The 14,058-nt window shown below is 39.3% G+C and overlaps 1 pseudogene; it reads right to left on the bottom strand.

The window, feature by feature from the left end:
- Positions 1-11,698: 11,698 nt before the first annotated feature.
- LOC122126915 lies at positions 11,699-11,798 on the bottom strand (annotated as a pseudogene).
- Positions 11,799-14,058: the final 2,260 nt, after the last annotated feature.

Below are 14,058 nucleotides of genomic sequence, written 5' to 3'. Positions count from 1 at the left end.
TAATGAATTTATTTATTTATTTTTATTTTGTCAAGCACAGAGCTTGAACTCAGGTTGGGGCAACTCTGCCTCAGCTTTGATCGCTCTAGGCTGGGGTGCAACCACTGGACCCACAGCTGAACCTGGGTTCCTGGGCCCCAAAGATTTACAGGAAAAAGATAAATAAAATGACACAGATAAAAATCTGGCAACTTGCAAATGGCTGTTTTACATTTGTTTTTTTTTGCAAGGTGACCATCTTAGGTCTGAATGACATTGATGAAAAGTTCTGTAACCTGACATTGCTGAAGGATGGTGGGCTACCAGGCAAGCCATAGGTCAACACGGCAACATAGGCCCTGTGGTCGAGGCCCGGTCCTGACCCCTACCAACGGTGGGAGATCCTAAGAGTCTCATTCCTATTCATAGGAATACTGATGGAAGATTATGAATGTCAAGATTAAATTAGTTGTTCCTGAGTGATACTACTATAAAAGTAGTGATTTTAGGAGGCTGATTGATTTTAATGAATATTTTGAAACATTGAAAGAATACTATTAATTACATGGATGCAATAGTTTTGTGACAGTGGTTGATTAAATTAATAATTCATTAAGAATGAACACAATAATACTAATTACATGGGGGCATAATAAATACCCAAGAATTGTTAAAAATGTAGTCTATATAACTGAAGAATATATAAACATCTCTGGTACTCTATAAAGATCTATATTTATTTGTGTACTACCATCCGCATGTCAAGCTGTCTTATTTTGTCAACCCCTAGGGCTGGATCTCAGGTGCTGGTAACTGCTTGTCAGCTCCATATGGCCCAGGTTGCTAGCACTCACAAAAATTGAATCGTGGAGTAAGAAGCACTGGTGACACATGTTTTCCTTTTCTGTGAGCATCTGGGTGTCAGATATGAAGTTTCATACATAGGCAAATCTATATCCCATGTAATAAATGTAACAAATATTCCATGTGTAATACCAGTCAATAAAATAAATGGTAAATAAATGAGTAAAACAACAAATAAAATGCATAACTTCACTAAGCACAATATGGGGTTAACATATGGGGCTCAGTCTCATCGGCTGGGAACTGCCTAGCAGCTGAATTGGCTAGAGGCTGCTGTGCTGACAGTCACTCATTCATGAGCTGAGCCTTCTAGGCCCTGAGTTTAGATCCCAGACCTGCCAAAAATGCAATCTTGGAGTAAGAAGTCAAGAGTGAAACATATTTTCCTTTTCTATGAAATTGCTCCGTGTCAGGTAGGATGTATAATTCGTATGCAAATCTATATACTATATAATAGGATGTCATAAAGGTAAAAATGTCATAGGTGGAAAAATGGTCACTACAATAAATGAAAAACAGATTGAATTAATAGCGAATCATTCTGGGATAATATTAGACAAAATAATTATAGGACGTGGATTAAGTTTAATTAATATATTATTAAGCATTAACAGAATGAAAAGTAAATGGAGACATAGTTAAATACCTAATAATTGGTAGTAACACATGATGCATAAATTAATTATAAATAGAGGTCTCATTCTATAAAATATGTAATTATATGTATGGATGTATGTACATATATGATAAACAATAACAGTAAATTGAGTAATAATTAATGTTTTATTAATTGTTCAACTGGGATATATAATTAAATGGAGACATCATTTAATACCTAACATTGGTAGTACTATTAACTATAATTTAATAATATGCATAAATCTCTCTCTATTTTTTTTGGGTCCAGTCGTGGGCCTGAAGTCTGGGCCTGGGCTCTGTTCCTCAGCTCTTCAGCTCAAGGCTAGCACTCTACCACTTGAGCCACAGCACCACTTCTGGCTTTTTTTTTCTGCTTATGTGGTGCTGAGGAATTGAACTCAGGTCCTCATGCTTGCAAGGGAAGCGCTCTATCACTGAGCCACCTTCCCAGCCCACATCTTTCTTTTTGTATATATAATATTTATATACAGCAATCTCTATTTATACCTCATGCACTCTTGGGACTCCGTGGTTGAGTGCTCGCCTAGTAAGCAGGAAGCCCTGGCTTCCATTCCTCAGTACCATATAATAAGAAAAACCAGAAGTTCTGCTTTCTTTCAATCAATTGTGTACTAGCCTGGAGCACAAACGCTTGGGGAGAGTGGCTAAGCCCTTACTAAAGGCCCAGGACTGCCACCAAAAAAGGTAGACTGTTCTAACTGCAACTATAGAAGGTCAAGACTTCAAATACTTCATCACAGAGCAAGCTAGGAGTCTGACAGCTGCCACCTAACCTAACTTATCCAGATGTAAATCACTGCAACCCAGCTCCAACGAACCAGATGCTGCTGGCTTACCTCAGTCATTCTAGCAGCTCACAGGCTTTAAAACCCAGCCCTAGCAGGAAGTCTGTGAGACTCTTCCAAGTGGTAGAGCTGTAGCCTTGAGCAAATGTTATTAGAACAGTATCCCTACATTTCAGTTCAAGCCCCATGGGTAACCTCCCCTGAAAAAAAAAACTCCACTAAACCATTAGATGTGAACTTGTGTGGTTTGTGAAATGTTCCTCAAAGAATGGTGATACTGAAGAAAACACGTTGATTCTAATGACAGCTTGTGGAATACAGCTATGTGCTGAGTCCTTCACAGGTTGCAGTGTGCTGAGTCCTGAATTGGGTTCTGGGTGCTGTGTCTTTCACATGATGCTGTGTATTGAGTCCTTCAAACAGTGTCATGTGCTATGTCCTTCACAGGGTGCATTCTTTCATCTGGTCCTTGTAAGAGCTCCACAACTGAGATACTTACACAGATAAGAATATTGAGGCTCAGATATATCTCCATGGAAGGAACAAAATTAAATATAACTGAAGACTAGTGAGTTGTCTCCTGCAGACCATTGTTTTGTTTGTTTGTTTTTTCAGTCATGAACCTTGATCTCAGGACCTAGATTTTGACCCTTACCTCTTGGGCTCAAGGCTAGCACTCCACCAGGTGGAGCCAAGGATCCCCTTGCAGCAGACTACCATGGCCTAGGGGTCGATAGATGAGGTTTGTCATCCTGCCTTCTCAGCAAGCTGAGATCTGAGGATCTGAGTTCTAAATTATCCCAGACACAAAAAGTCCCATGAGACTATTATCTCCAATTCACCACTAAGAAACATTAAGTGGAAGCTTGATGCTTGCAGCTCATGACTATCATCCTAGGTTCTCAGGAGGATGAGAACTAAGGATCATTGTTCAAAGCTAGCCTGGGCAGGAATGTCTTTGAGACACTTAGCTCCAATGGACCACCAGAAAACCTGAAGTGGTGCTGCGGCTCAAGTGATAGAGCACAAGACTTGAGCTGAAAAGCTCAGGGACAGCTCCCAGTCCCAGACTTCAACTCCTACAACCAACAACATCAAAAATAAAAACCCCAAACCAGAAACAATCTAACAAACCTGAAGTACAGGGCTGGGAATGTGCCTTAGGGGTAGAGTGCTTTGCATATATGAAACCCTGGGCTTGATTACTCAGGACAACATCACTAGAAAAAGCATGAAGTGGTTCTGTGGCTCAAGTGAGAGAAGGCTATCCTTGTACAAGAGAAATTAGGTACAGTGCTGAGTTCAAGCTCCACGACTGTATGCACGCACACACATGGACATACACACACAGACACACAGACGCACACAGACACACACACACACATAGACCAGAAGTGAAGCTGTGACACAAAATGGTAAAGCACTGGACTTCTCCACTGAACTTATGGTCAGCACCAAGGCCCTGTTTTCAACCCCCAAACCTAGCCATCCAAGGCCCAATTAAGAGAGGTCAAAGGTTTCAGAACCTGATGATCTTCACCAGCCCTAGATGACAGGAAGCTTTGTGATATCTAACATGTGCTTGGATTTCTCAAGCTTCCAGAAAACCAAGGAGAGGTATCATAGGCCCATTATCGCTGGCAATGAAACATTTCATTAAGTTCAGTGCCCTAGTTGTCTGTAAGAAGGACTTCTGAATTATATTGAGCACTGTATCTGAGCACTGGAATATAGTCTCACAAAGGCAAGATAAGTGCAGGGAACTTGGCCTGCCATGGGAGGTGGCACAAATGAAGGCTTCTTGTCAAAACAGAGCACTGGGAAGAGAGATAGCTTGGAGTACAAAGAGGCCTTTTTCTCCTGGCCTTCAGAGCACACACACACGCATCCTCACTAATTGGCCCAGATGTGGAGTTGTTGTTACAAAGCTGTACAGGACTGAGGCCTTTTGTCTGCCTGTCCAGACAATGAGAGAGACTTCAGTCCAGCCCACATCTGGGCTTTTCTGTGATCTCTTTTTTTTTTATTTTAATTTTTATTTTTTGTGACCATACTGTACAGAGGGGTTACAATTACATGGGCAATATAATGAGTACATTTCTTATCAAGCATTGCAGCCTCCTCCTTTGTTTACCCTTCACATCCCTTCCCAGCCTCCCTCCTCCCAATTCTCTCCCCCCCCCCCATGCACCAAACTTGTAAAGTTCATTTTCGACATGACAACTTGTACTTCTCATTGTTGCAACGGGTCCACCTGTATCCTTAAACAACTTAGAAATAACAGTGTCATGGACTTTCCAATACTGGCTGGATTCAAACTAAGATTCTCTACATCTCAGCCTCCTCAGAGCTGAGATTACAGTCAGCAGCCACTGTCACTTCCCTTTCTTTCCTTCTTCATTTTTTACTCTGGACAAGCTGACTTCTTAACAGGGTCATTCCATTGGTTTGAATTTATAAGTAAACTACCCAATGTTCTTTATAGCTGCTTTCTCTGAGAATGATTTTCTCTCCTCATCTTCTCCTCTTGTCACAGGTTTGCAGCCAAAAGTGAGAAATGAGTGTTCCAGGATTTGGGAGCCAATGTCCACTGGACATGCCAGTCACTTAGCATTGAGCTGCAGTAAATTTACTGTCTCAGGATGAGTGGATCGAAAGCTGGAATGATCCTCATGCAGTCTGCAGTGCTCCTTTTGCCTGTAAAATGAACTAATAATTATGAGTGTTTCCAACCTTAAGTATCTAGAACACACTAGAAGCATATTCTAGTTTCTGTTTTTCTCTAGTACCTCTCGAGATTTAGACTAAAGGTTTGTGTGGAGCGGTTCCTTGGTGAATCCCTGAGGAAAGTTGCTTGAATCCTCCTCAGGAGATAGCTGTCCAAAGTCAGCCTGAGCAGGAGGTCTGTGAGCCTCTTTTCTCCAATAAACCACCAGAAAACCAGAAGTGAAGCAGTGGCCCAGAGGGTAGAGCTCCAGCTTTGAGAGAGAAAGCCAAGCAGGAGATACTGGCCAGAGCAGGCAGTAAGGCCTGGGAGGCGATTATGTCCAATTTTTATCGACCAGATGGCTGCAAGTGGAGCTGTGGTGGTGGTAGAGCTTCAGCCTTGAGTAACACAACTCAGAATTGCATAGGGTCCTGAGTTTAAGCCCTGGGATGACCACAAAAAAAATTCAAAGAGAGAAGGCCAAGTTATGTATCAGTGCCTTACCTACTTATGTGTGTATTACCTCCTTGATTACACACATATGCAATGCTTCTGCTTTTATTTACTGATTTATTTTTCAGAGATGCCTGTTTCACATACTGCATCATAATCTTCATTTCAGGCCCATCACTTTTCTCTTCCAGGGTTCCAGGCCTGTGTCCTTATATGATACACACTTAGGCTCTCAGCAGGGTTTATTTACATTTTATTATTATGAGGCCAACACAGGAACAATCACAAATCGAGCAGGGAAAGACAAGATCAGGTTTCTTAGAAGTAACCGGTATTCAGAAAAATTAACTTGGGGACAAAAAAATGGCAGCCTACTTATGTAAAAATTACCATTAAGAAAAAGATGAGGGGGTTGGGAATGTGAATTAGAGAGAGAGTGATTGCCTAGCATGCAAGAAGCCCTGGGTTCAATTCCTCAGTAGCACATACACAGAAAAAGCCAGAATTGGTGCCGTGGCTCAAGTAGTAGACTGCTAGAGACAGTGCCCAGGCCTTGAGTTCAACCAAGAACTGGCAAAGAGATAGATAGGTAGGTAGGTAGTTGGGTGGGTAGATAGATAGATAGATAGATAGATAGATAGATAGATAGATAGATAGATAGATAGATAGATAGATAGATAGATAGATAGATAGATAGATAGATAGATAAATAGATAGATAGATAGATAGATACAAAAATGCTAGATGAATCTGGTCGTGGATGTCAGGAGGGAAGAAGGGAACAATTAGCAGTCATGAGGCCTTCTGCAGTGTGCCAGGATACCAGCATCGCATTCATATAACCACAGAGCAGGAAGACTGTCTCTCTCCCACTTTTCAGGCAGCTGAGGGTCCCAGAGCCAAGAGGGAAGACCCAGGTTCTAACTTAAGTGCTTGGAGAGCAAAGAGAAATGGCCTTGCCTCTCCTTGGACTGGGGATTAGCATTAATGATGTGCAGAATGAAGGAAGGAGAATGGACTCACCGAGGTAGAAGAAGGGCCTTCAAATCTGGCAGATGAAGAGTGAAAAACCCACTCCTTAAAACCAGAGATCAGGGTTTTCAACTCTGTTCCTCCCCTTCCCCCCCCCACACACTCACACACTAAACTGGCTCTCTATTGGTAACCAAAAGATAGCTTGAGGCTCCCTTCACCTGAGGGAGGAAGGTTAATCAGTCATTGTGTGAAGAGGCTGAGAAAAGCCTGACCCTGGTGTAACTCTAACAAATGTTTGAAGTTCTCCCCGCCCCACCCACCCCCTTTGCTGGTTGTGTCCGGAATGAATGGTTTTGCAGCTCACTTTCCTGTTGAGTGTGTACATTCTGCTTCCTAATCCTGCAGGCCTTGGTCTCTCACCTAGCCTGGCTTTTGCAACTATTTTCTGTCCTTCAAATACAGTGTTACAATGGAGTTCTTCCTGCTAACAGGGCTAGGGCTTGGATCCTGAGAACATTTGAACCCAGGATGGGTCAATAATGTTTCTTTCCTGCTTCTATAGCTTGAGAACTCTAAGAACAATTAGAGTGCAAGTAACTTCTCATCACCAAGGGAAACCCAGGAAGCTCTTGAATATCTGACCTTTCAGAAGTGGAAGTCAGAGTGTCATAGACTTTCCTACTCTGGCTGGCTTCACCCTGTGATCTTGAGACCTAAGCTAGGGAGATGGGCGTTAGCTACTAATTCTCTGCTAGGTTCAGAACTGTAATGACATTGTAAGTACAAGTCACAAAGGGCTTGGGAAGCATATTAACCCTTTCAACATTGGACCTTTCAGAACCTTGTAGGACACAAAGTTATAATGCTAGAATCTCAGAGGCTGGGCATATGGATCTACTAAACTTGAACCTTGAGCTCTGACTCCAATTCTCGTATACATTAGCATTCATTTTCCAGAGAATATTCTCTTAATTAGCAAATAGGAAAAGTACTTTAATTAACCCTCACTTTTTTCCAGTTGTGTGTCTTGAACTCAAGCCTGGGCACTGTCCCTGAGCTCTTCAGTTCAAAGCAAACAGTACCACTTAAGCCACAGTGTCTTTTGGTGATTCATTGAAGATGAGTCTAACAGGCTTTCCTTGCTTAGCCTTTCTTTGAATTGTGGTCTTCAGCGCTCAGTCTCCTGAGAAGCTAGTTTTCCAGGTGTGAGCCACCAGCATCTGACCTATTATTTTTGAAAGTCCTGGGGCTTGATCTTAGGGCCTGGGCACTCTCTCTGAGCTTCTTTTTCTCAAGACTAGAGCTCTACCACTTGAGCCACTCCACAGCTTCTGGGTTTTTCTGAGTATGTAGCACCGAGGATTCAAACCATGGCATTCATGCATGCTGAGCGAGCTCCTTACCACTAAGTCACATTTCTTGCCCCACCCTTACAATTTTATCCCTCAACTTGTCTATCCTCAAGAAAAGGCCTCTGATCATAAATCATCTAAAGAAATCCCTAATAGGAAGGTGTCCAAAGATAAAGAAGACAAAGCTCATCTGTGGGAGAGACTCTACAACATGTGAAGACTGTGACAAATGCTTCCATTTAATTATGTATCATGTTCCAACACTTAATAAAGTATAAATGAAAATGAGTCAATGTCCTAAATTATTGTGAATCATTTTATAATAGATGTAAAACATGTACTAAATATTATGTGTATAATAATACTAAATACAATAAACAATAAATAAAGGAATAAAATAAAAAATAAAATACAAAATCAATAATAAAAATAATAATATGTAATAAACATGCATATGTAAGTATATATCATATATTACACATGTATACAAATATTTTTTTCCATTGCAGGTCGTTCATTTGGGCCCTCAGAACTCTAGCCTGAATTTGTTTTCCTCGAAGACAGTAAGATTCACCTTCACCCATGGTGCAAAAGAGTTACCTGGAAGGTGAGATCAAATCACAGCAATTACAGAAATACTGGCCCCAGTTCCAAGACAGTGGCTTAATTTTTTAAATGAAAGCAGTTTTGTTCATTCAGTTCTATACAGAACATTTTAAAAAAGCAGTGTAGAATTTTGTACAGCTTTTGACATCCTTACCTTATCCCCAAAGTGCTCTGAGCACTACATTGTTTCTTTTTTGTACATTTTTATTGCAAAAATGTTGTACAGAGGGATCACAGTTACATGAGCAAGGTAATGAGTTCATTTCCTATTGAGCATTGTTGCCGCCTCTTTTGTTTTCTCCCTACCATCCCTTCCCTCCCATCTCTACAACTACTCCCCCTGCTGAGCTCAGTCACTTTTTTTTTTATTTTTGGCTTGGCACAGGGTTTGAACTCAAGTAGTGGCAACTCTGCACCTTCCCTCACATTGCTACAGATTTACCAAGACCCTGAGTTCAAATCCCAGGCTAAGGAAGGAAACTGGCAGAAATTCCAAACCAGAGAGCTTTATTTCTTTTTAATTTAGTTAAATAATTAATTAATTTTTTTTTATTCTTTCTTTTGCCAACCACACGTCTTGAACTCAGTTCGTGGCAACTCTGACTCAGCTTCCATCACCCTAGGCTCTGGTGCAGTCTCTGGACCCATAGCCGATCCTGGGATCCTAGGCCCTGAGGGTTTGCAGGAAGAATAAAAAGTAGGATACCACAAAAAGTGGCAAGCTTCAGAGGGCTGGGGTACTATGTCTTTTTCTTTGCACAGTGGGTCTGAATGACAAGGCTGCAGAGTGGACATGACCTGCCATTGCTCATACATGCAAGGCAAGCACTCCACCACTGAGCCACTTTCTATTTTCTCATTCCTAGAAGAAGCTGCACATAAAAACAACACTGATCTTCATTTTCAGTCTGTACCTTTGAATATGGAGGAACATCTTTCCTCTGCTCTCCATCAATTACCTACTTTCCAGTTAGAATGACTTGGAATAATAAAAATGGAAAAAGAGAAAATAAATCATCATGAAAATAAACAGATGCAGAAAATTCACTGTATTTTTCTCACAAGTTCAACCATTATAAACTATTGGGGAAATACAGGGACACCTTATTCTCACTGGCACTGAAAGTCTCTAGTTAGGCAATTCTGAAGAAGATAAGGAACAAAATGAAAAAGTGAGGAATCGTATCAATTGCAAGAAAAAAAAATGGAGTAGGATCCAAGCAAATTTCTTCTTTGGGCTGCTGAAAATAATCGGCTTACTAGAGTGTGGTGACTACTTTCCATAAAGGCCACTCATGTGAATACTAGGGATGACAATGAATATACCCCTCTTCATCGGGAAGCCTACAGTGGACACTTAGATATTGTCCATGAGTTGGTGCCTCAAGCAGCAGATATTCATGCAATAATTGTTAATGGCTAGACACCCCTGCGCAGTGGTTACTCGTGAAATAATACCAGTGTGGCGTCTTTCTTACTTCATCATGATGCAGATACCAATGCCCAAACTAAATGCCTCTTGACTCCCTTGCATCTTGCTGCTGGGAATATAGATAGCAAAGATACACTGGATCGCCTTCTGTTGAACCATTATATCAAACCAGGTCTGAAGAACAACTTGGAAGAAACTGCCTTTGATATTACCAAAAGGATAAGTATGTATCACTACCTCTTTGAAGTTGTGGAAGGCTGTACAAATTGTTCTATTCAGTTGTAATGGTTTGGTTGTTTCTTTTCTCTTTTTTTTTCTTTTTTTTTTTTTGTTGAGTTTTATTATTTTATTGTGAAAACACCATTCAGAGGGGTTAAAATTACATGGGCAAGGTAATGAATACATTTCTTATCAAGCATTGTTGCCTCCTCCTTTATTTCCCCTTCCCATACCTTCTCATCTCCCCCCACTCCCCTCCCCCCTCATTACTCCTCCTCCCCGGCCAAAGTCGTAAAGTTCGTTTTTCTACATGACGTCTTGTACATCTCATTGTTGCAATGGGTCAACCTGTATCCCTATTTAAACAATTTGTTTTTTCCCTTCCCCTCCACAAATCATACCAACATCAAATACAATGAAAGCAGGGATTATACGGTGGGAGAGGGACATACAAAGCAACAAAGAAATCATCTTATAAATATGTTAGAAACAATCACAAGAAAGAAAAAAATACATTTGAATCCTTATCTTGGGGTTCATTTCACCTAACATCAACTTATCTGACCATTTCTGCTTGTCTCAGACATATACTAGTTACAAATAAGGGAAACTATGGGATCTATGTTTCTTGGGGCCTGGCTTACTTCAATATAATTTTTTCCAAGTCTTTCCATTTCCTAACAAATGGGGCACTGACATTCTTTCTGAGGGAGGAATAAAATTCCATTCCATAGAATTCTATTTTCTTAATCCATTCATCTACTTAGGGGCATCAAACAAGACCATACAAAAGCTACCAAAACAACTATGTTTATTGCAGCATTATTTAGCATAGCTAAGATATCAGTTACGTTTCTTAAACATCAAAATGCCAGTCCACTCTTTGTGTCCATACAAAATATTTTCAGAATTCAAATAACAGCAATATCTTACTGTAAAAATTCCGTGGAATTTTTCCAAGTGAATTGCCTGACTTTGATGTCAAATGTATTTGAGTTGTTTGTGTACATCTACAATGATTTCTGCAGTTTGTGATTTTTTAATCAGAAATAATTTGATCTTATCTGTTGAAATGAGTAGTACAGAAACTAAAGATATTTCTGCTTCTTGTCTGAAAAAAGTATATTTTAAAATATTCTATATTCTGTGTTTGCATAATATCCATAATCTATTTCATTCTTTCCTAGATATACTTTACATTCAACATTGTTTTATAATATATATATTCATTAATAAATGTGTCCTTTCAGATTGTATTTCATATAGAAAATTTAAGATTATTTTTTTTCTAGGTTCTTTTTTTTTTTTTTTGGTCCAGTCGTGGGCCTGAACTCTGGGCCTGGACGCTGTCCCTCAGCTCTTCAGATCAAGGCTAGCGCTCTACAACTTGAGCCACAGCACCACTTCCGTTTTTTTTTTCTTTTTGCTTATGTGGTGCTGAGGAATCGAACCTTATAGTAGTATATTTTTTTTGGATAAAATGACAATGTTAACTAATTTCAAAAGTTTTGTAAAGGTTATTCCATGTAAAGGCCTTTCTAAGGTGAAGATTTAATACACTGATGTCAAACTAATGTTTAATTCTAACACTTGCATATATTGTTACACTTGTAATTTTGTAATCAACTTTTAAATAACTGTTTTTCATTTCTGCAACTGAAGAATGAAAAATATGGAATACTTCACGAATTTTCATATTATCCTTGTGCAAGTGTCATGTTAATCTCTGTATTGTTGTAATTTGGGTATACGTGCTGCTGAAGCATGTAGTATCCTCTAAATTTAAGTAGTTAATGATGCAATCTTTATATAGGCTTATATCCTTGGGTGCCTATTTGTAGCAAGGAAACGTTATTGTTCCTAACAATACTATTGATCTTATTTCCCTAAAATAATGTGTATAGTGGGAAAAAAATTATATTGTTCGGTCGATTGCTCACATTTGCATTTTTTGTCAATGACAATTTTAAGTCTTTTTCATTTTAGATTTGATCATACTTTGAAGCACTTATAGCTAGGTCCTAAGGTGATGACTTTTTCAAGTACTTATTTACGTGAATGAGTTAGCTTTGTGGAGCTAATAGATTCAAAGTAAGCCTTGCTTAAGAGCTACTTCTAAACTTCTGCAGCTGAAATTTTCCCAAATGAGGTCTTACTGGCACAAATGTCTACCCTTTATCCTTCTTCCACGTAGGAACATACCAACCAGAATATCCTACCCTGACAGCATAGTTTGTCTTACTAGAACAAAACTAATCTTAGTTACAAGGGATCATAGAGAGATGAACAGTTCAGACAGAACTGTTCAGACTAGAATGTATTTTATCAAAATTTAAGTGTTTATTATACCTACCATTTCAAAAGTAGCTAACGCCAAGGTGAAAAAATTCTTCATATGCGTGATTTCCTGATGTCTGGCCTGTGTACCTTCCAACCAGGCAGGAACTTACACTACTTCCTTTCTATCACCAAATATTTCCATAGCTCCAGGAGAAGTCCATGTTTCTCCTCATTATTAGGCCTTAAATTGGTAATGTTTTAATCACAGTGTTTCCTCTTGCCTCCAGGCTTTAAATCTACAAATGGTAAAGCTTTAGGTCTAACTCTACCTAACACTGAGGTACAGATAATGCAATAATACTTTAAAACAGAGTTGTCTTTGATACCCTAACCACAACAGAACAATGCAAAACATGTGCCCTTTTTATTATATTACATATAGTTATATATTTTATATTTATATGTGCTGATTTCATATTTCACACAGTGAAACTTAGTAGAATTAATTGATAATTTGACAAATAAATTGATAATTATTTATTCCAATAAAGAGAATTGGAATATAAATAATTAGGTTTAGAATACATACTAGAATGTAAAAAGTATCAATGTAATGTCTTCACTATAAACCTGTGATACCTTCTAAGTGTTCTTGTTCTTCTGAATTCACATGGAAAAAAATGTTGTTTTCCTCTAATCTATAAGGGATTTTACTCTGCTGCTCTGTTTATTGTTTTAACTCACTGGTTCCACAATGTTTTTCTCCATATTTCTGAAGCATTCCTATTGATTATACCCAAATTTTTCTGATATGATGTATAAAAGATATTATTCTTCTGCAAGATGTATGGGTCCTAGGATCCTATGTCCCAGTTACCTGCATCATCAGATAACAGGGTCAAGACTTCTCAACTAGGCCCAGGCAACATGCCAACAGAAAGTAATTGAAGAGTCATGTCAATTTCTCATTTCCTATAATATTTCAGGGCCCCAATTCCTTGAGAAACAGGAATTAGCAGTAAGCAATAGTGAAATTCAAGTCAACTTAAAATGAAGGATGAGATCACAAAATCTAAGAGAAAGTACTGCAATTCAAACTTTCAATTTACAGATGACCAGCCCATATGAGATAACAAAATCACAAAGTGTCACAAGATTATTTTTAATACCCCTCCCCTAATGATTAATGAAAGATTTCAGTCCAGCATAAGTGGGCCAGCAAAATAGCTCCTGGAAGGATAGATCCACAATTGGTCTATTAAGGCCAGGAAAACTTGACTTAGAAGTCAAATGTAATTCAGAAAAAAACATGAATTGAGAAGATCCTTAGTGCTTAATAACACCGTGAGATGTACAAGTTGTCATGTCGAAAACAAACTTTACAACTTTGGTGCTGGGGGCGGGGGGGGGGGGGGGGGGGGGGGAAGGGGGGGAGGATCGGGTCGGGGGGCAGGGGGAGGATGCCAAGGGATGGGAAGGGGAAACAAAGGAGGAGGCAACAATGCTTGATAAGAAATGTACTCATTACCTTGCCCATGTAATTTTAACCCCTCTGAACAGTATTTTCACAATTAAAAAAACCACTGGTACTTCAGTAAAACTTGATTCTGTGGTATAAAAATGTTGTCATTCTCAAAATATTTAATCTCCTGAAAGTGTATTATTTCTCTTTTTTTTTTTTTACATTTCTTTTTTTTTTTTGGGGGGGTGGGGATCTGGTTGTGGGGCCTGAACTCTGGGCCTGGG

This window comes from Dipodomys spectabilis, unplaced genomic scaffold (genome assembly GCF_019054845.1).
Source record: "Dipodomys spectabilis isolate Male_0828 unplaced genomic scaffold, ASM1905484v1 ptg000290l, whole genome shotgun sequence".
In the NCBI taxonomy this organism is placed as follows: Eukaryota; Metazoa; Chordata; class Mammalia; order Rodentia; family Heteromyidae; genus Dipodomys; species Dipodomys spectabilis.
Note: the sequence above shows the minus strand (reverse complement) of the source record. Positions and strands in the feature narration are given on the sequence as shown.